The following is a 20,805-nucleotide window of genomic DNA, read 5'->3' on the forward strand; positions in this document are numbered from 1 at the left end:
ACAGCATCAGATAGATGGCCTACACGCAGAGAGACAGAGGGGCGCTGTTTCACTCGCTCAGATCCTTTCTCCAGTGTAATACATTCAGCCTCTTGCGAATTGAAGGGAAAACATTTTTCTTTAAATGTATTGGTCAATTTGTTGGGGAAGCCTGGCTTCCCTTGGCATCATTGAATTTATTTCTAAGAAAACAAAAGAGGGAGAGGGGAGAGAGAGAGAGAGAGGGAGAAAGCGAGAGAGAGAGATAGATAGAGAGATGGGGGAGTGAGAGAGAGGGAGAGAGAAGGGAGAGAGAGAAAGGGGGGGAGATATATAGAGAGAGAGGAGGGTAAGAGAACAGGGTAGAAGATAACGAGTGTCAGAAGGCTGAGGAGCCTGTGGCAATATACAGTACACTCACAATGAGACATAGGTGAGGTGATTTGTCTTTGGTTTATGTCTAGTGTGTGTGTGTGTTTGTGTTTGTGTCCGTGTGTCTATGTGAGAAAGAAAATCCATGTCATAATCATGTTTTGAGTCTCAGGGAAAGTGTGTCTACGGTCAGTGTGTGTATTTGTCTGTCAGGGAAGTGTGTCAGTGTGTGTGTTTGTCTGTCAGGGAAAGTGTGTCAGTGTGTGTATTTGTCTGTCAGGGAAAGTGTGTCAGTGTGTGTATTCGTCTGTCAGAGAAAGTGTGTCAGTGTGTGTATTTGTCTGTCAGGGAAAGTGTGTCAGTGTGTGTATTCGTCTGTCAGGGAAAATGTGTCAGCGGTCAGTGTGTGTATTTGTCTGTCAGTGAAAGTTTGTCAGTGTGTATTCGTCTGTCAGAGAAAGTGTGTCAGTGTGTGTATTTGTCTGTCAGGGAAAGTGTGTCTACGGTCAGTGTGTGTATTTGTCTGTCAGGGAAAGTGTGTCAGTGTGTGTATTCGTCTGTCAGGGAAAGTGTGTCAGTGTGTGTATTTGTCTGTCAGGGAAAGTGTGTCTTCGGTCAGTGTGTGTATTTGTCAGAGAAAGTGTGTCAGTGTGTGTATTTGTCTGTGAGGGAAAGTGTGTCAGTGTGTGTATTCGTCTGTCAAGGAAAGTGTGTCAGTGTGTGTATTTGTCTGTCAGAGAAAGTGTGTCAGTGTGTGTATTCGTCTGTCAGGGAAAGTGTGTCTACGGTCAGTGTGTGTATTCGTCTGTCAGAAAAACTGTGTCAGTGTGTGTATTTGTCTGTCAGGGAAAGTGTGTCAGTGTGTGTATTCGTCTGTCAGAGAAAGTGTGTCAGTGTGTGTATTCGTCTGTCAGGGAAAGTGTGTCTACGGTCAGTGTGTGTATTTGTCTGTCAGGGAAAGTGTGTCTACGGTCAGTGTGTGTATTTGTCTGTCAGGGAAAGTGTGTCTACGGTCAGTGTGTGTATTTGTCTGTCAGGGAAAGTGTGTCTACGGTCAGTGTGTGTATTTGTCTGTCAGGGAAAGTGTGTCTACGGTCAGTGTGTGTATTTGTCTGTCAGGGAAAGTGTGTCTACGGTCAGTGTTTGTATTTGTTTGAGGGGTTGTGTAGGGATCATCATGAGGGTGTAGCATGGCCTTGTTTTTCTGCGTCCCCACGACGATGGTCTCACAGCATCTCACAGTGATCGTGTCATCAGGTCACAGCGGATGATGGAACAGACCTTTTCTGAATTAGCCCACTTTTCTTCCTACCTGCCATTCTCCCACCACTGTCACAACCATTACGGGTAAAAGGTTATTATGTGTTATCATTGATGGACAAGCCTGAGATGTTTTCTCAACAAGACTCTCGGTCTGGCCTATAATCGTTAAAGCGGGGCTCTGGGTTTCTGTAAAAAGACAGATAAAAGCAAGAAAGCATTCTAATACATAAAGGTCCTTTGTAGCTGAGCTGTTCCATCCTGCCAGGGGGGAGAGGGGGGGAAAGAGGGGGGAGAGAGAGAAGAGGAGAGAGATGGGGGAGAGAGATGGGGGGAGATAGATGGTGGTGAGAGAGAGGGGGAGATAGAGACCGACAGAGAGCCAAATCATGAGAAAACTAAAATATAATTTCTTGACAAATTAGAAAGAATTAACAAAAAACTGAGCAAACTAGAATGCTGTTCAATTCAAATCAAATGTTATTTGTCACATGCGCCAAACACAACAGTTGTAGACCATAATTAACCAACAAGCCCATAATTAACCAACAATGCAGTTTTAAGAAAAATACCTCAAAAAGGTGAGAAATAAAAGTAAGAAATAATTAAAGAAATAATAAATATAATTAGAAATCATTAAATTAAAGCGCAGCAGTAAAATAACAATAGCGAAGTTATATACAGGGGGTACCGGTACAGAGTCAATGTGCAGGGGCACCAGATAGTCTAGGTAATTGAGGTAATATGTACATGTAGGTAGAGCTATTAAAGTGACTATGCATAGATAATAACAGAGAGTAGCAGCAGCATAAAAGAGTGTGGGGGGGAAATGCAAATTGGGGTAGCCATTTGATTAGATGCTCGTATGGCTTGGGGGTAGAAGCTATTTAGAAGCCTCTTGGACCTAGACTTGGCGCTCCGGTACCGCTTGCCGTGCAGTAGCAGAGAGAACAGTCTATGACTAGGGTGGCTGGAGACTTTGACAATTAGGGCCTTCCTCTGACACCGCCTGGTAAAGAGGTCCTGGATGCGGTCGGAGGCCAAGCAGATGCCATTCCATGCAGTAATGGTGCAGCTCTCGATGGGGCAGCTGTAGAACCATTTGAGGATCTGAGGACCCATGCCAAATCTTTTTTAAGTCTCCTGATGGGGAATAGGTTTTGTCGTGCCCTCTTCACAACTGTCTTGGTGTGCTTGGACCATGTTAGTTTGTTGGTGATGTGGACGCCAAGGAACTTGAAGCTCTCAACCTGCTCCACTACAGCCTCGTCGATGAGAATGGGGGTGTACCCGGTCCTCCTTTTCCTGTAGTTCACAATCATCTCCTTTGTCTTGATCACGTTGAGGGAGAGGTTGTTGTCCTTGCACCATACAGTCAGGTCTCTGACCTCCTCCCTATAGGCTGTCTCGTCATTGTCTGTGATCAGGCCTACCACTGTTGTGTCATCGGCAAACTAAATGATGGTGTTGGAGTCATGCTTGGCCGTGCAGTCATTAGTGAACAGGGAGTACAGCAGGGGACTGAGCACGCACCCCTGAGGGGCCCCTGTGTTGAGGATCAGCGTGGATGTGTTGTTACCTACCCTTATCACCTGGGGGCGGCCCATCAGGAAGTCCAGGATCCAGTTGCCGAGGGAGGTGTTTAGTCCCAGGGTCGTTAGCTTAGTGATGAGCTTTGCGGGCACTATAGTGCTAAACGCTGAGCTGTAGTCAATGAATAGCATTCTCACATAGGTGTTCCTTTTATCCAGGTGTGAAAGGGCAGTGTGGAGTGCAATAGAGATCATATGTGGATCTGTTGGAGCGGTATGCAAATTGGAGTGGGTCTAGAGTTTCTGGGATAATGGTTTTGATGTGAGCAATGACCAGCCTTTCAAAGCACTTCCTGGCTACAGATGTGTGTGCTACGGGTTGGTAGTCATTTAGACAGGTTACCTTAGTGTTCCTGGGCACAGGGACTATGGCGGTCTGCTTGAAACATGTTGGTATTACAGACTCAGACAGGGAGAGGTTGAAAATGTCACTGAAGACACCTGCCTGTTGGTCAGCGCAGGCTCAGAGTACACATCCTGGTAATCTGTCTGGCCCTGCGGCCTTGTGAATGTTGAGCTGTTTAAAGGTCTTACTCACATCAGCTGCGGAGAGCGTGATCACACAGTCATCTGGAACAGCTGATGCTCTCATCTATGTTTCAGTGTTATTTGCCTCAAAGCGAGCATAGAAGTAATTTAGCTCGTCTGTTGGGATCGTTTCACTGGTCAGCTTGCGGCTGTGCTTCCCTTTGTAGTCTGTAATAGTCTGCATGTCCTGCCACATCCGACGAGCGTCGAAGCCAGTGTAGCACGATTTGATCTTTGTCCTGTATTGATGCTTTGCCTGTTTGATGGTTCGTTGGAGGGCATAGCGGGATTTCTTATAAGCTTCCAGGTTAAAGTCCCGCTCCTTGAAAGTTGCAGCTCTACCCTTTAGCTCAGTGTGAATGTTACCTGTAATCCATGGCTTCTTTTTTTGGGTATGTACAGTCACTGTGGGGACAACGTCATCAATGTACTTATTGATGAAGCCAGTGACTGATGTGGTGTACTCCTCAATGCCATCGGAAGAATTCTGGAACATATTCCAGTCTGTACCCGCAAAACAGTTCTATAGCTTAGAATCTGCTTCATCTGACCACTTTTTTATTGGCGGAGTCACTGGTGCTTCCTGCTTAAACTTAAACTTACAAGCAAAAGTTTAAGCAGGAATCAGGGGGAAAGAATTAGGGTCAGATTTGCCAAATGCAGGGCAGAGGGAGAGCTTGTACGCGTCTCTGTGTGTGGAGAAAATGTGGTCTAGTGTTTTCTTCCCTCTGGTTGCACATTTAACATGCTGATAGAAATGAGGTAAAACGGATTTAACTTTCCCTGCATTTAAGTCCCTGGTCACTAGGAGCACCGCCTCTGGATGATTTGGCCCTAAACAGAGAGTACACAGTGACAGAATACCTGACCACTGTGACTGACCGAAATTAAGAAAAGCTTTGACTATGTACAGACTCAGTGAGAATAGTCTTGCAATTGAGTAAGGTTGCCGTAGGCAGACCTGGCTCTCAGGAGAAGGCAGGCTACGTGCACACTGGCCACAAAATGAGGTAGAAACTGCACTACCTAACCTCCTGCCAAATGTGTGACCATATTAGAGACAAATATTTCCCTCAAATTACACAGACCCACAAAGAATTTGAAAACAAATCCACTCCCATATCTATTGGGTGAAATACCACAGTGTGCCAGCAAGATTTGTGACCTGTTGCCACAAGAAAAGGGAAACCAGTGAAGAGCAAATACCATTATATTTACAACCCATATTTATGTTTATTTATTTCCCCCTTTTTACTTTAACTATTTCCACATTGTTACAACACTGTATATAGACATAATACGACATTTGAAATGTATTATTTTGGAACTTGTGTGAGTGTAATATTTACTGTTCATTTTTATAGTTTTTTTCACCGTTATTTATCCATTTCACTTGCTTTGGCAATGTAAACATATGCCCCTTGAATTTTGTTTTCCTAATAATAATTGAGAGAGAGCATTTCATTTGTGCCACTTCATACAGAGACAAATCAAAGCAAAGTAGCAGTTCAGGGAGGAATGTCACAGTAATACATCCCCACTCAGTTCAGGGAGGAAAGTCACAGTAAAACATCCCCACTCAGTTCAGGGAGGAAAGTCACAGTAATACATCCCCACTCAGTTCAGGGAGGAAAGTCACAGTAATACATCCCCACTCAGTTCAGGGAGGAAAGTCACAGTAATACATCCCCACTCAGTTCAGGGAGGAAAGTCACAGTAATACATCCCCACTCAGTTCAGGGAGGAAAGTCACAGTAATACATCCCCACTCAGTTCAGGGAGGAAAGTCACAGTAATACATCCCCACTCAGTTCAGGGAGGAAAGTCACAGTAATACATCCCCACTCAGTTTAGGGAGGAAAGTCACAGTAAAACATCCCCACTCAGTTCAGGGAGGAAAGTCACAGTAATACATCCCCACTCAGTTTAGGGAGGAAAGTCACAGTAATACATCCCCACTCAGTTCAGGGAGGAAAGTCACAGTAATACATCCCCACTCAGTTCGGGGAGGAAAGTCACAGTAATACATCCCCACTCAGTTCAGGGAGGAAAGTCACAGTAAAACATCCCCACTCAGTTCAGGGAGGAAAGTCACAGTAATACATCCCCACTCAGTTCAGGGAGGAAAGTCACAGTAATACATCCCCACTCAGTTCGGGGAGGAAAGTCACAGTAATACATCCCCACTCAGTTCAGGGAGGAAAGTCACAGTAATACATCCCCACTCAGTTCAGGGAGGAAAGTCACAGTAATAGATCCCCACTCAGTTCAGGGAGGAAAGTCACAGTAATACATCCCCACTCAGTTTAGGGAGGAAAGTCACAGTAATACATCCCCACTCAGTTCAGGGAGGAAAGTCACAGTAATACATCCCCACTCAGTTTAGGGAGGAAAGTCACAGTAATACATCCCCACTCAGTTTAGGCAGGAAAGTCACAGTAAAACATCCCCACTCAGTTTAGGGAGGAAAGTAACAGTAATACATCCCCGCTCAGTTTAGGGATGAAAGTCACACTAATACATCCCCACTCAGTTTAGGGAGGAAAGTCACAGTAATACATCCCCGCTCAGTTTAGGGAGGAAAGTCACAGTACTACATCCCCACTCAGTTTAGGGAGGAAAGTAACAGTAAAACATCCCCACTCAGTTTAGGGAGGAAAGTAACAGTATTACATCCCCACTCAGTTCAGGGAGGAAAGTCACAGTAATACATCCCCACTCAGTTCAGGGAGGAAAGTCACAGTAATACATCCCCACTCAGTTTAGGGAGGAAAGTCACAGTAAAACATCCCCACTCAGTTCAGGGAGGAAAGTCACAGTAATACATCCCCACTCAGTTTAGGGAGGAAAGTCACAGTAATACATCCCCACTCAGTTCAGGGAGGAAAGTCACAGTAATACACCCCCACTCAGTTCGGGGAGGAAAGTCACAGTAATACATCCCCACTCAGTTCAGGGAGGAAAGTCACAGTAATACAGTGGGGAGAACAAGTATTTGATACACTGACAATTTTGCAGGTTTTCCTACTTACAAAGCATGTAGAGGTCTGTAATTTTTATCATAGGTACACTTCAACTGTGAGAGACGGAATCTAAAACAAAAATCCAGAAAATCACATTGTATGATTTTTAAGTAATTAATTTGCATTTTATTGCATGACATAAGTATTTGATACATCAGAAAAGCAGAACTGAATATTTGGTACAGAAACCTTAGTTTGCAATTACAGAGATCATACGTTTCCTGTAGTTCTTGACCAGGTTTGCACACACTGCAGCAGGGATTTTGGCCCACTCCTCCATACAGACCTTCTCCAGATCCTTCAGGTTTCGGGGCTGTCGCTGGGCAATACGGACTTTCGGCTCCCTCCAAAGATTTTCTATTGGGTTCAGGTCTGGAGACTGGCTAGGCCACTCCAGGACCTTGAGATGCTTCTTACGGAGCCACTCCTTAGTTGCCCTGGCTGTGTGTTTCGGGTCGTTGTCATGCTGGAAGACCCAGCCACGACCCATCTTCAATGCTCTTACTGAGGGAAGGAGGTTGTTGGTCAAGATCTCGCGATACATGGCCCCATCCATCCTCCCCTCAATACGGTGCAGTCGTCCTGTCCCCTTTGCAGAAAAGCATCCCCAAAGAATGATGTTTCCACCTCCATGCTTCACGGTTGGGATGGTGTTCTTGGGGTTGTACTCATCCTTCTATTCCTCCAAACACGGCGAGTGGAGTTTAGAGCAAAAAGCTCTATTTTTGTCTCATCAGACCACATGACCTTCTCCCATTCCTCCTCTGGATCATCCAGATGGTCATTGGCAAACTTCAGACGGGCCTGGACATGCGCTGGCTTGAGCAGGGGGACCTTGCGTGCGCTGCAGGATTTTAATCCATGACGGCGTAGTGTGTTACTAATGGTTTTCTTTGAGACTGTGGTCCCAGCTCTCTTCAGGTCATTGACCAGGTCCTGCCGTGTAGTTCTGGGCTGATCCCTCACATTCCTCATGATCATTGATGCCCCACGAGGTGAGATCTTGCATGGAGCCCCAGACCGAGGGTGATTGACCGTCATCTTGAACTTCTTCCATTTTCTAATAATTGTGCCAACAGTTGTTGCCTTCTCACCAAGCTGCTTGGCTATTGTCCTGTAGCCCATCCCAGCCTTGTACAGGTCTACAATTTATCCCTGATGTCCTTACACAGCTCTCTGGTCTTGGCCATTGTGGAGAGGTTGGAGTCTGTTTGATTGAGTGTGTGGACAGGTGTCTTTTATACAGGTAACGAGTTCAAACAGGTGCAGTTAATACAGGTAATGAGTGGAGAACAGGAGGGCTTCTTAAAGAAAAACTAACAGGTCTGTGAGAGCCGGAATTCTTACTGGTTGGTAGGTGATCAAATACTTATGTCATGCAATAAAATGCAAATTAATTACTTAAAAATCATACAATGTGATTTTCTGGATTTTTGTTTTAGATTCCGTCTCTCACAGTTGAAGTGTACCTATGATAAAAATGACAGACCTCTACATGCTTTGTAAGTAGGAAAACCTGCAAAATCGGCAGTGTATCAAATACTTGTTCTCCCCACTGTACATCCCCACTCAGTTCAGGGAGGAAAGTCACAGTAATACATCCCCACTCAGTTCAGGGAGGAAAGTCACAGTAATACATCCCCACTCAGTTCAGGGAGGAAAGTCACAGTAATACATCCCCACTCAGTTCGGGGAGGAAAGTCACAGTAATACATCCCCACTCAGTTCAGGGAGGAAAGTCACAGTAATACATCCCCACTCAGTTCAGGGAGGAAAGTCACAGTAAAACATCCCCACTCAGTTCAGGGAGGAAAGTCACAGTAATACATCCCCACTCAGTTCGGGGAGGAAAGTCACAGTAATAGATCCCCACTCAGTTCAGGGAGGAAAGTCACAGTAATACATCCCCACTCAGTTTAGGGAGGAAAGTCACAGTAATACATCCCCACTCAGTTCAGGGAGGAAAGTCACAGTAATACATCCCCACTCAGTTTAGGGAGGAAAGTCACAGTAATACATCCCCACTCAGTTTAGGGAGGAAAGTCACAGTAATACATCCCCACTCAGTTTAGGGAGGAAAGTCACAGTAATATATCCCCACTCAGTTCAGGGAGGAAAGTCACAGTAATACATCCCCACTCAGTTTAGGCAGGAAAGTCACAGTAAAACATCCCCACTCAGTTTAGGGAGGAAAGTAACAGTAATACATCCCCACTCAGTTCAGGGATGAAAGTCACACTAATACATCCCCGCTCAGTTCAGGGATGAAAGTCACACTAATACATCCCCACTCAGTTTAGGGAGGAAAGTAACAGTAAAACATCCCCACTCAGTTTAGGGAGGAAAGTCACAGTAATACATCCCCGCTCAGTTTAGGGAGGAAAGTCACAGTAATACATCCCCACTCAGTTTAGGGATGAAAGTCACACTAATACATCCCCACTCAGTTTAGGGAGGAAAGTCACAGTAAAACATCCCCGCTCAGTTTAGGGAGGAAAGTCACAGTATTACATCCCCACTCAGTTTAGGGAGGAAAGTCACAGTAAAACATCCCCACTCAGTTTAGGGAGGAAAGTCACAGTAATACATCCCCGCTCAGTTTAGGGAGGAAAGTCACAGTAATACATCCCCACTCAGTTTAGGGATGAAAGTCACACTAATACATCCCCACTCAGTTTAGGGAGGAAAGTCACAGTAAAACATCCCCACTCAGTTTAGGGAGGAAAGACACAGTATTACATCCCCACTCAGTTTAGGGAGGAAAGTAACAGTAATACATCCCCACTCAGTTCAGGGATGAAAGTCACACTAATACATCCCCGCTCAGTTCAGGGATGAAAGTCACACTAATACATCCCCACTCAGTTTAGGGAGGAAAGTAACAGTAAAACATCCCCACTCAGTTTAGGGAGGAAAGTCACAGTAATACATCCCCGCTCAGTTTAGGGAGGAAAGTCACAGTAATACATCCCCACTCAGTTTAGGGATGAAAGTCACACTAATACATCCCCACTCAGTTTAGGGAGGAAAGTCACAGTAAAACATCCCCGCTCAGTTTAGGGAGGAAAGTCACAGTATTACATCCCCACTCAGTTTAGGGAGGAAAGTCACAGTAAAACATCCCCACTCAGTTTAGGGAGGAAAGTCACAGTAATACATCCCCGCTCAGTTTAGGGAGGAAAGTCACAGTAATACATCCCCACTCAGTTTAGGGATGAAAGTCACACTAATACATCCCCACTCAGTTTAGGGAGGAAAGTCACAGTAAAACATCCCCACTCAGTTTAGGGAGGAAAGACACAGTATTACATCCCCACTCAGTTTAGGGAGGAAAGTCACAGTAAAACATTCCCGCTCAGTTTAGGGAGGAAAGACACAGTATTACATCCCCACTCAGTTTAGGGAGGAAAGTCACAGTAAAACATCCCCGCTCAGTTTAGGGAGGAAAGACACAGTATTACATCCCCACTCAGTTTAGGGAGGAAAGTCACAGTAAAACATCCCCGCTCAGTTTAGGGAGGAAAGACACAGTATTACATCCCCACTCAGTTTAGGGAGGAAAGTCACAGTAAAACATTCCCGCTCAGTTTAGGGAGGAAAGACACAGTATTACATCCCCACTCAGTTTAGGGAGGAAAGTCACAGTAAAACATCCCCGCTCAGTTTAGGGAGGAAAGACACAGTATTACATCCCCACTCAGTTTAGGGAGGAAAGTCACAGTAAAACATCCCCGCTCAGTTTAGGGAGGAAAGTCACAGTAAAACATCCCCGCTCAGTTTAGGGAGGAAAGTCACAGTAATACATCCCCACTCAGTTCAGGGAGGAAAGTCACAGTAAAACATCCCCGCTCAGTTTAGGGAGGAAAGACACAGTATTACATCCCCACTCAGTTTAGGGAGGAAAGTCACAGTAAAACATCCCCGCTCAGTTTAGGGAGGAAAGACACAGTATTACATCCCCACTCAGTTTAGGGAGGAAAGTAACAGTAATACATCCCCACTCAGTTTAGGGAGGAAAGTCACAGTAATACATCCCCGCTCAGTTTAGGGAGGAAAGTCACAGTAAAACATCCCCGCTCAGTTTAGGGAGGAAAGACACAGTATTACATCCCCACTCAGTTTAGGGAGGAAAGTAACAGCAATACATCCCCGCTCAGTTTAGGGAGGAAAGACACAGTATTACATCCCCACTCAGTTTAGGGAGGAAAGTCACAGTAAAACATCCCCGCTCAGTTTAGGGAGGAAAGACACAGTATTACATCCCCACTCAGTTCAGGGAGGAAAGTCACACTAATACATCCCCGCTCAGTTTAGGGAGGAAAGTCACAGTAATACATCCCCACTCAGTTGAGGGATGAAATTAACAGTAATACATCCCCACTCAGTTCAGGGAGGAAAGTCACACTAATACATCCCCGCTCAGTTTAGGGAGGAAAGTAACAGTAGTACATCCCCACTCAGTTGAGGGATGAAAGTAACAGTAATACATCCCCACTCAGTTGAGGGATGAAAGTCACAGTAATACATCCCCACTCAGTTCAGGGATGAAAGTCACAGTAATACATCCCCACTCAGTTCACAGAAAAAAGTCACAGAAATACATTCCTATTCAGTACATTCTAATCAAGGAATTTTACAATTTAATGGAGCATTTGTTTTATTAATTTTGTTGTCATTGTGGGCATCTCTCAATTAGCTATTGTATATCTAACAGAGATGAGGTGGAACTAATGTCACCCCAATGAAGCAAAATGATGAGCATTCACAATTAGGCTAGTGGATGTGTGATTTGATGAGATATTTAGTGTGCCAAGCGTCAAGGAGTTGAAATGGAAACCCCTGTTGGCATGTTGAGCAGCAGAGTCACAGTTTTTCTGGTTATTATAGCTTTGTCTGCCAGAAGACCTCTTAAAATATCAGAATGTTGCCGTGTCATGTTGAAGTAAACATTCCGTACTCCAAAGGAAGAGGACGGTACAGAGAGACTATGAAATTGAATGAGTTGTAATGAAAATGAATAAGATGAGAGAATTTAATTGAAGACTTCAGTTTACGTTCCAGTAAACTAAAATGATAAATATTTGTTGCGGGCTTATGGTTATTACAACGTCTCCTAACTAATCTGAAGCTCCAGCTCCCATGTCCTCAGGCTTACTGTAATGGTTCTATTGATCACTGCCATCTTAAAAACTGTGGCTTAAAGTGATGAATGTGTTTAAATATGCACATCATCTCCCTTATAGTGCTTTATTCACATGAAAGAGAGAAAGTGAAAGATTTACTAAGTACTGGAATGAAGAAGGCATTCCATTGCCTTATGCTGCAGAAACCACTGTTATTATTCTATTGGATGTGCCAGGCGGAGGCTATTTAATGATAAACCTGCTTGTGTGTCTTTGTGTGTGTTTGTGTGTGTGTGTGTGTGTGTGTGTGTGCGCACGTGTGTACGTGTGTGCGTGTGTGTGACCTAAGACCCACACAGAGCCACTGCTTCACTTTTCAGTAGTTAGTGACTTAGTATGAAGACAGGATTTGTGTTTCAACCAAGGGTTAAATTGAAGGGGAAAGGAGTGGAACAGACAGAAGAGGAAATTAATTTCAGTCACAAATTGGGGACAGCTCTACCACTGAAACCAATTTACAGTATACCAATTTAACCCCACAAGAACGGGTTATCTTGTTCAACAACATTGCTGTCATCATCCTAAATGAATTACCTTCCAAGACTTCAAAGAAGTAAACCCAAACCAACAACTCAGTTTTAACAAAACATTTCGAAGCTGGCCATCCAAATCTAAATTGAACAAGTTCTTCCCATAGCAGAGCTGTTTTTATCAGGGAAACAATTCCAGCTTACAACAGAGTGTGTACTTTGTCTCTCCTTCAACAAAACAGACACATTAATTGGGAGGAGCTGAATGTAATAGTTCTCTTTATCAACACTGTCATTGGGGAATGGGGAGTTGTTGGACTGGCCTATGCTCGCAATGCGTCATACACATACTCACACCTTTTTAATTTGAGTCAGGCCTATCAAATCACCAGGGAAGGAGAGGGTAATGACCAGAGACGAGCCCTGTCCTATACAGTATGCGAACGTTTTAATCTCACTTCGTCCAAATGAGTCTGCAGTGCAATCAAACATTTGTTATGTAGGGAAAGGCATCTCAGGATGATGACTGGGTAGCCTAACAGCAAGATGGCAGCACAGTGGCATTGAGCTGTGGAGAGAGATTGCAGTTGCCATGGCTTCTCCATCTCGAAGAATGAATGTTGATTGGCTTAGCTAAAATAATGAAAAATGGATGGAAGCCCAGAACCCAAACCTGGTTCTGAAGATTTACATTGTTTCTGTTTGGGTTTATTGTTCTGGTCTAAATGGAATGCATGGAACAAGTAATGTAAGATGGAGCTGACAGACATGGAAGCTCTGCTTCTAGCTCCTAAGCAACGTTGCAGTATTATTTTGTGTGTGTGTTATTTCTTTCATTATTAGCCCAGAACATTGTTTGTGTTATTACATCAGCCGGAAATAACTTTTGAATATCAGAGAGGTGGGAACTCACCAGCGTTACGACCAGGAATACGACCTTCCCGAATAGGATCCTTTTCTTCGTACCCCCCAGGGCAATTTAACTCATCCCAGAGGCTGCTCCAAGACGCCGCCGGCGGAGAAGAGGTATTTTGAGTGGACTTCTAGTCCGTACACACCATCCACCGCTTCAGAGTATATTACTCGCTAATGTTCAGTCTATGGACAATAAAGTCGACAAGCTCAGGGTGAGGATCTCCTTCCAGAGAGGCATCAGGGACTATAACATGGAATCATAGCTCTCTCGGGATATGCTGTCCCCGTCCGTACAGCCAGCTGGGTTCTCAGTTCATAAAGAACTCTCCGGGAAGAAGAAAGGCGGTGGTGTATGTTTCATGATTATTTACTCGTGGTGTGATTGTGATAACATACAGAAACTCAAGTCCTTTACTTCACCCGACCTAGAATATCTCACAATCAAATGTATTACCTCCCCAAATCATTATTCTGGGTTATTGTCATAGCCGTGTATATTACCCCTCAAGCCGATACCACAGTGCCCCTCAAGGAACTACACCAGACTTTATGCAAACGGGAAACCACAAATCCTGAGGATGCATTTATTGTAACTGGGGATTTTAAAAACCTCTTAAAACCTCTACCGACCCACCCTCCCGGATCCGGGATCCTCCTCATCAGAAACGCTGACTAGCATAGCATAGCATAGCGCCACAAGTAAATAATAGCATATAAATATCATGAAATCACAAGTCCAATACAGCAAATGAAAGATAAACATCTTGTGAATCCAGCCAACATGTCCGATTTTTAAAATGTTTTACAGCGAAAACACAACATATATTTATGTTAGCTCACCACCATATCCAAAAAAACACAGCCATTTTTTTCACAGCAAAGATAGCTTTCACAAAACCCACAAATATAGATAAAAATAATCACTAACCTTTGAACAACTGCATCAGATGACAGTCTTATAACATCATGTTATACAATACATTTATGTTTTGTTCGAAAATGTGCATATTTATAGCTACAAATCCTGGTTTTACATTGGTGCCATGATCATAAATGGCTCCAAAACAGCCGGAATAATTACAGAGAGCAACGTGAAATACAGAAATACTCATCATAAAACATTTATGAAAAATACATGTTGTACACATAATTAAAGATAAACATCTTGTGAATCCAGCCAACATGTCCGATTTTTTAAATGTTTTACAGTGAAAACACAACATATATTTATGTTAGCTCACCACAATAGCCCAAAACACAACGCCATTTTTCCACCGCAAAGATAGCTTTCACAAAACCCACAAATAGAGATAAAAATAATCACTAACCTTTGAACAACTTCATCAGATGACAGTCTTATAACATCATGTTATACAATACATTTATGTTTTGTTCGAAAATGTGCATATTTATAGCTACAAATCCTGGTTTTACATTGTGAACATGGCGCCAAAATGCTCCAAATTGTCCGGAGAAATTTTAGAGAGTCACGTAATCTAACAGAAAAACTCATCATAAACTTTGCTGAAAAATACATGTTGGACATATAATTAAAGATACACTGGTTCTTAATGCAAACACTGTGTTAGATTTAAAAAAAATAACTTTAGTAAAAAGCACAGCATACAATAATCTGAGACAGTGCTCAGCCATTCTCCGCCATGTTGGAGTCAACATATTCAACAAAAATGTTATTTCGTATAATGTTATTTCTTATAACATTATAAATATTCTCTTACCTTTGATGAACTTTCATCAGAATGCAGTGCCAGGAATCCTTGTTCCACAATAAATCGTTTTTTTGTTTTAGAATGTCCATTTCTTCTTTCGAATTAGCAACTTTGGCTAGCATAGTGGAGCTCACGTGTCCATGAAAGTTTGACGCATGGAACGAAAAATTCAAAAAGTGATAATAAAAGTCGAATAAACTGGTCAAACTCAGTTGAGAATCCATCTTTAGGATGTTTTTCTCGTATGTATCCAATAACGTCCCAGACGGAGCATTTCTTCGTGTCTACCTAAGGTATTGCAGACAACGATATGGTGCACCCAGGTGCGCAGCAAAATGCTGCCAATATGGCTGACCTGTCACTCCAGAAGCTCTCATTCAGTCCCACATCAGGCTAGACACCTCATTCAACGTTCTACTGCCTGTTGACATCTAGTGGAAGGCGTATGAAGTGAGGGGCGCCACCCGGCATCCCACCTGGGCAAGCCTGAGGGGCCGGCCAAGGTAAGGGCGCTGGACAAGCCAGCTGGGGTGTAGAAGCCCGATGAGCCGGCAGAGGTGTGAAAGCCTGCCGATCCCGCTGTGGCGTGGGAGCTTGATGAGCCGGCTTAGGCATGACGTCGGATGGGCGCCTGCCGAATCAACTCAAGGCAAGAAAACCTCTCAAGCCAGCTAAGGCGTGGAAGCCCGACAAGCCAGCTGAGGCACCCCCGGTTCCATCGGCGACGGCACCCGGACCCGACGTCACCAACAAAAACAACAACAAGAAAACTCCCTGATGCTTCACATATTGGTGTCAGCATTCTGTAAGGATCAACGCCGGAGACGAGAAGCAGGTAACCACGGACAGGAACAGAATACGGACAGCGTCTGGACAGGGGAAACGGAAACGACAATAATGCTGACACAGGGATGAAACAGCAGAAACCGACAGAGCGAAACAGCCCTTTAGCACCAGAGCGGAGAGAGGGAGCAGACGTGACAAGCAGAGCTGGTTCGGCTGTTTTCCTGTTATCCAGAGCATTGGTGACTATAACTGAGCTGTTGGCAACAGTTTATTTACGCTTTTTTTGCCAACGTTTACTGACATCGGCTATATTCAATGGGTGTTGAGCGTTCGTAAATACATCACTTATTCTGCACTCTGGCACACTCGGACGAGAGTATTTTGTAAAGACATGTAGTTAGTTGGCTAGCTAGGTAAACAATGAGCTACAATCCGAACTCATGACGTTACTATCCTGCATTAATCTGCAGGTAGCTAACCAACCAGGTTCAATGTTAGCTAGCTAACATTAGGCTATAACTAGTCAAGCAAATGGGTCTGAGATGCGAATAATAAGATCAAACACCTAATGTTAGGTAGCGAGCCAGCCAGCTAACGTTAGCTAGCTAACAGCACACTTTAACTTGAAATGAAACCACTTTCTGTCAAATTATAAACGTGTAATATCTAAAAATGTAGCAGCCAGACTATTTTTCGCATACATCATCGATGGACGCGTCTCCTGTTGAATGCCATGGTTGCCATTAGTTTGAATATGTATTCCGGAGACAGGTGTTTTCTCCATCTTCTTAGCTATCATACTCGAATACCACTGATTTCAAAACTCGGTCCTCCAGAAAGTGGAGAACATACACATAACGTTAGATAGCGAGCCAACCAACTAATGTTAGCTAGCTAACAGTACACTTTAACTTGACATTAGGCTTATACAGTTTTACTACACGATGCATTTAAAAAAAAAATGCGTTAGAGAGGATTACCTAGACATACTGACCAGCTCAAGTTGACAGAAGTGTGCTATATGGCAGATCAATCCAAACTCATCTCTCGGCATGTCCAGCCCACTCATTATCTCAGTCAATCATGGCTAGCGGGAAGGTTACTTACTTTTTCTGTGGCTTAACCAACTAGGTTCGTAATTTAACACTTTTATACATATTTACAGATGGCAATAACGTTTCTTATTAAGGCACATGAAAGTTCACATGTTCGAGAAGACATTTGTCAAAAACTTTCGTACAAACGGCTCTCCTGTTATTAAGTAGTGACCCGCGACATACGCCTAGTTTTCTGAAACGGGTCACATTTTACCATTCTCTTACGAGTTCCAAGCTGCTGTCAATGGGGACTGAAATGAAGGATTTCACATTTAGAGAAAAAGAAAAGTGGATTAACTCTGACTGCTGATAAGAGGCGATTGCCTTTCCACTATTTTCTGATGGGCTTTCTCTGCCCTATGGTCAAGAACGAACACTTCCCAGCTGACTGGACTGTTTGAAGTGATGCCATTGGAACCTGTTACTGGTTTATCCTGTGTTCCATCCTTCTGTGTTCTCCAATCCTGGCCCTGGGAACCCACCCACAGTATGTACAGAGTTTGGTTCCAACCCAGTACTAACACACAAGGGACTGATTATTATAGTGCTTGATTAGTTTCCTCATTTTGAGCTAGTGCATAGTGGGAACAAAAGCATGCACACTCGGTGTGTCTTCAGTCACCAGGGTTGAAGAAAAGTGTTCTAGTAGCAACGGTCATCAAAATTGTTAACTTCTCTGCGAACGGATCCCTTTTACGGGATCATTTTCCTAAACAACCGCTGAATTGCAGGGCGCAAAATATTACTAAAAATATTTATAATCATGCAATCACAAGTGAAATATACCAAAACACAGTTTAGCTTGTTGTTAATCCACCTATCGTGTCAGATTTTGATAATATGCTTTGCAACGAAAGCAATCTAAGCTTTTGTGAGTGTATCAATCAATGCTAGAACAGTTAGCCTTATATTAGCTTGGTTAGCTTGGTCACGAAAGTCAGAAAAACAATAAAATTAATCGCTTACCTTTGATAATCTTCGGATGTTTGCACTCACGAGACTCCCAGTTACACAACAAATATTCTTTTTGTTCGATAAATATAACTTTTATAAGAAAAAAACGCCGTTTGGGTTGCGCGTTATGTTCAGAGAACCAAAGACTCGTTCCGTTCGACGAACATTCCAAAAAGTATCCGTAATGTTCGTAGAAACATGTGAAAGGTTTTTTATAATCAATCCTCAGGTTGTTTTTAACAAACATAATCGATAATATTTCAACCGGACCGTAACCTATTCAATAAGAGAGAAAAAGAAAATGGAGAACTCCCCTCTCGCACGCAGGAACTATTCAGAGGACACCTGACTACTTTTGAAAAATCTAGGTCATTTTTCAAAATAAAAGCCTGAAACTATGTCTAAAGCCTGGTCACAGCCTGAGGAAGCCATTGGAAAATGAATCTGGTTGATACCCCTTTAAATGGAAGAAAGACAGGCCAGGAAACACAGATAACAAAATATATAATACACTACCGGGTTAGATTTCCTCAGGTTTTCGCCTGCAGAATCAGTTTTGTTATACTCACAGACAATATTTTGACAGTTTTGGTAAATTATATGCATATTCTACGATCTGGACCTGAGAAATAGTCCGTTTACCTTGGGAACGTTATTTAACTTCTCTATGGTAGGTGAGACGCTAAGGTCCCACCAGGCCAACATCCGGTGAAACTGCAGAGAGCTAACATTTTAAATACACCATTCGTTGTATTAGACATTCTTGTAAATCCATGTATCTTACATCATTCAAAAGATGAACGTCTTATTAATCCAGCCGCTGTGTCAGATTTCAAAAAGGTTTACTGCAAAAGCAAACATGCGATTTTCTGAGGCCGGCGCCCCACACACACAAGTATCACTAGCATTTTCCAACCAAGCATTAGCGTCACGAAAGTCAGAAATAACAATAAAATAAATCGCTTACCATTGAAGATCTTCCTCTGGTGGCAATGCCAAGTGTCCTAACTACACAGTGAATGTTCGTTTTGTTTGATAAAATCAATTTTTATAGCCTAACACGAAACATATGTAAACCGGTTGTGTCGTGATTTCCGTCTCATTCAACTTTGGACGAAGCGTTCGTGGTAAATACACACACTAAACAAACGTTTATCCAGTCATGGTTGGTTTCATTGCAATCCTCTGGTTGTTACTAACACAACCATACATGATGGCTCTTTTCCCGGGACGTATTGACCGAAACAAACCGATTGGAAGACACCAATCAATGACCTCATTGCGCACCAATGGTAGGACCAGTCTATCGTTGATTGACTGTATTTTGGCCCAATGACCACTGATCATCTTGAAATCTAGCTTGGAAGATAGCCAATGAGCTGAGGTAAACGGCAATATGTAATGGTTATACGTTTGAAGACCAGCCTTTGTCGTAAACTCTGGCGTAAAAGAGGTTCATTCGCCATTGCAAATCCTACTTGACGGAGCCACGAGTGTAACGCATAGCAGTACATATTCAATAGCATTTTCAACAAGTTTATATATTTCAATTATGGCGAATAAATCAGGAAAAGCTAAAACAAAGTCTAGAGTCTGTGAACACCACAACCAGTGGTGTTCACCTGCCCAGATTCATCTCTGCAGGCATGAATGTGCCTCAGGGCAAAAAGGGCACAGTAGGGAGACGTCGTTGTGCGCTTTGTCACAGGAAATGCCCCATCACCTGCACCACCTGTTCAGTAAGCCTCTGCTTTACAGCAGAAAGAGACTGCTATGGGCCATGGCACCAGCAGCACAGTATTGTGTAGAGGACTGAGGGTCTTCACAATATTCTAAATAGAAAATGTGTAAATAGTTACCCTTGTTATTTGTTTGTTTATTATTATTTATTTTTTTAAATATTTTTTTTAATATATATATATTTATTAATTTTTTGGGGTGTGTTAGAATAGCATTTATGTATTTTGTTTATAGTTCTTTCTTTCAAAATGTATCACTGTACCAATTCGGCCACTTGGGTACATTTGGGTACATTTGTGTGGGACACCTGGGTGACTTCATGCTCAATGTCATGTAGCTCGCTCATTTTTGAAGTTATCTGTCCAAAACTTTGCTCAGCTATTGTTGCCATCTTATGTTCTTCATTCAAATCATCCACAGCATCCTATCTGTATGTTTGGCTGTTCTTGGTCATTTGAAAGATGATGCAGCAACAATAAAAAACAGAAAACGTATGTTTAATTCCTTGTATTTTCTTCTACCAGATCTATTGTGTTATATTCTCCTACATTCAATTCACATTTCCACAAAATTCAGAGTGTTTCCTTTCAAATGATACCAAAAATATCCATATCCTTGCTTCTGAGCCTGAGCTACAGGCAGTTAGATTAGGGTATGTCTTTAGGCGGAAATTGAGAAGAAGGGTGTGGTACCCCAAAGAAGTAAAAAAATATATATATTTTTTTTAAACGGACCCCTAGCGTCAAGAGGTTTTAAACGGTTTTAAAAACAACAATTGTAGAATGGATAAAGAAGATACTCTAAACTTTTAGAATTTGTATAATCCATCAGATATTGATTAAATAATGAATGGAGTTTGGTGGGAATTCAGGAATTTAATATGTCAAATTACACTTTTGTTTCTTAGAATGCACTCATATCTATATGGTATATGCCTCATTTGCAAAAACACACTGTGTGTATTTGCATATAGTAACACATATGTTTGCATAATTGCATATAATAACCCATAAAGAGGTGGAACAGGGCTGCAACCACCAAAAAGTTGCTCTGTCCACCCTACCTGTACTCACCTGCTCTGTCTACCCTACCTGTACTCACCTGCCCTGTCTACCCTACCTGTACTCACCTGCTCTGTTTACCCTACCTGTACTCACCTGCTCTGTTGACCCTACC

The sequence above is a fragment of the Salvelinus alpinus genome, chromosome 7, assembly GCF_045679555.1.
Source record: "Salvelinus alpinus chromosome 7, SLU_Salpinus.1, whole genome shotgun sequence".
Classification (NCBI taxonomy): domain Eukaryota; kingdom Metazoa; phylum Chordata; class Actinopteri; order Salmoniformes; family Salmonidae; genus Salvelinus; species Salvelinus alpinus.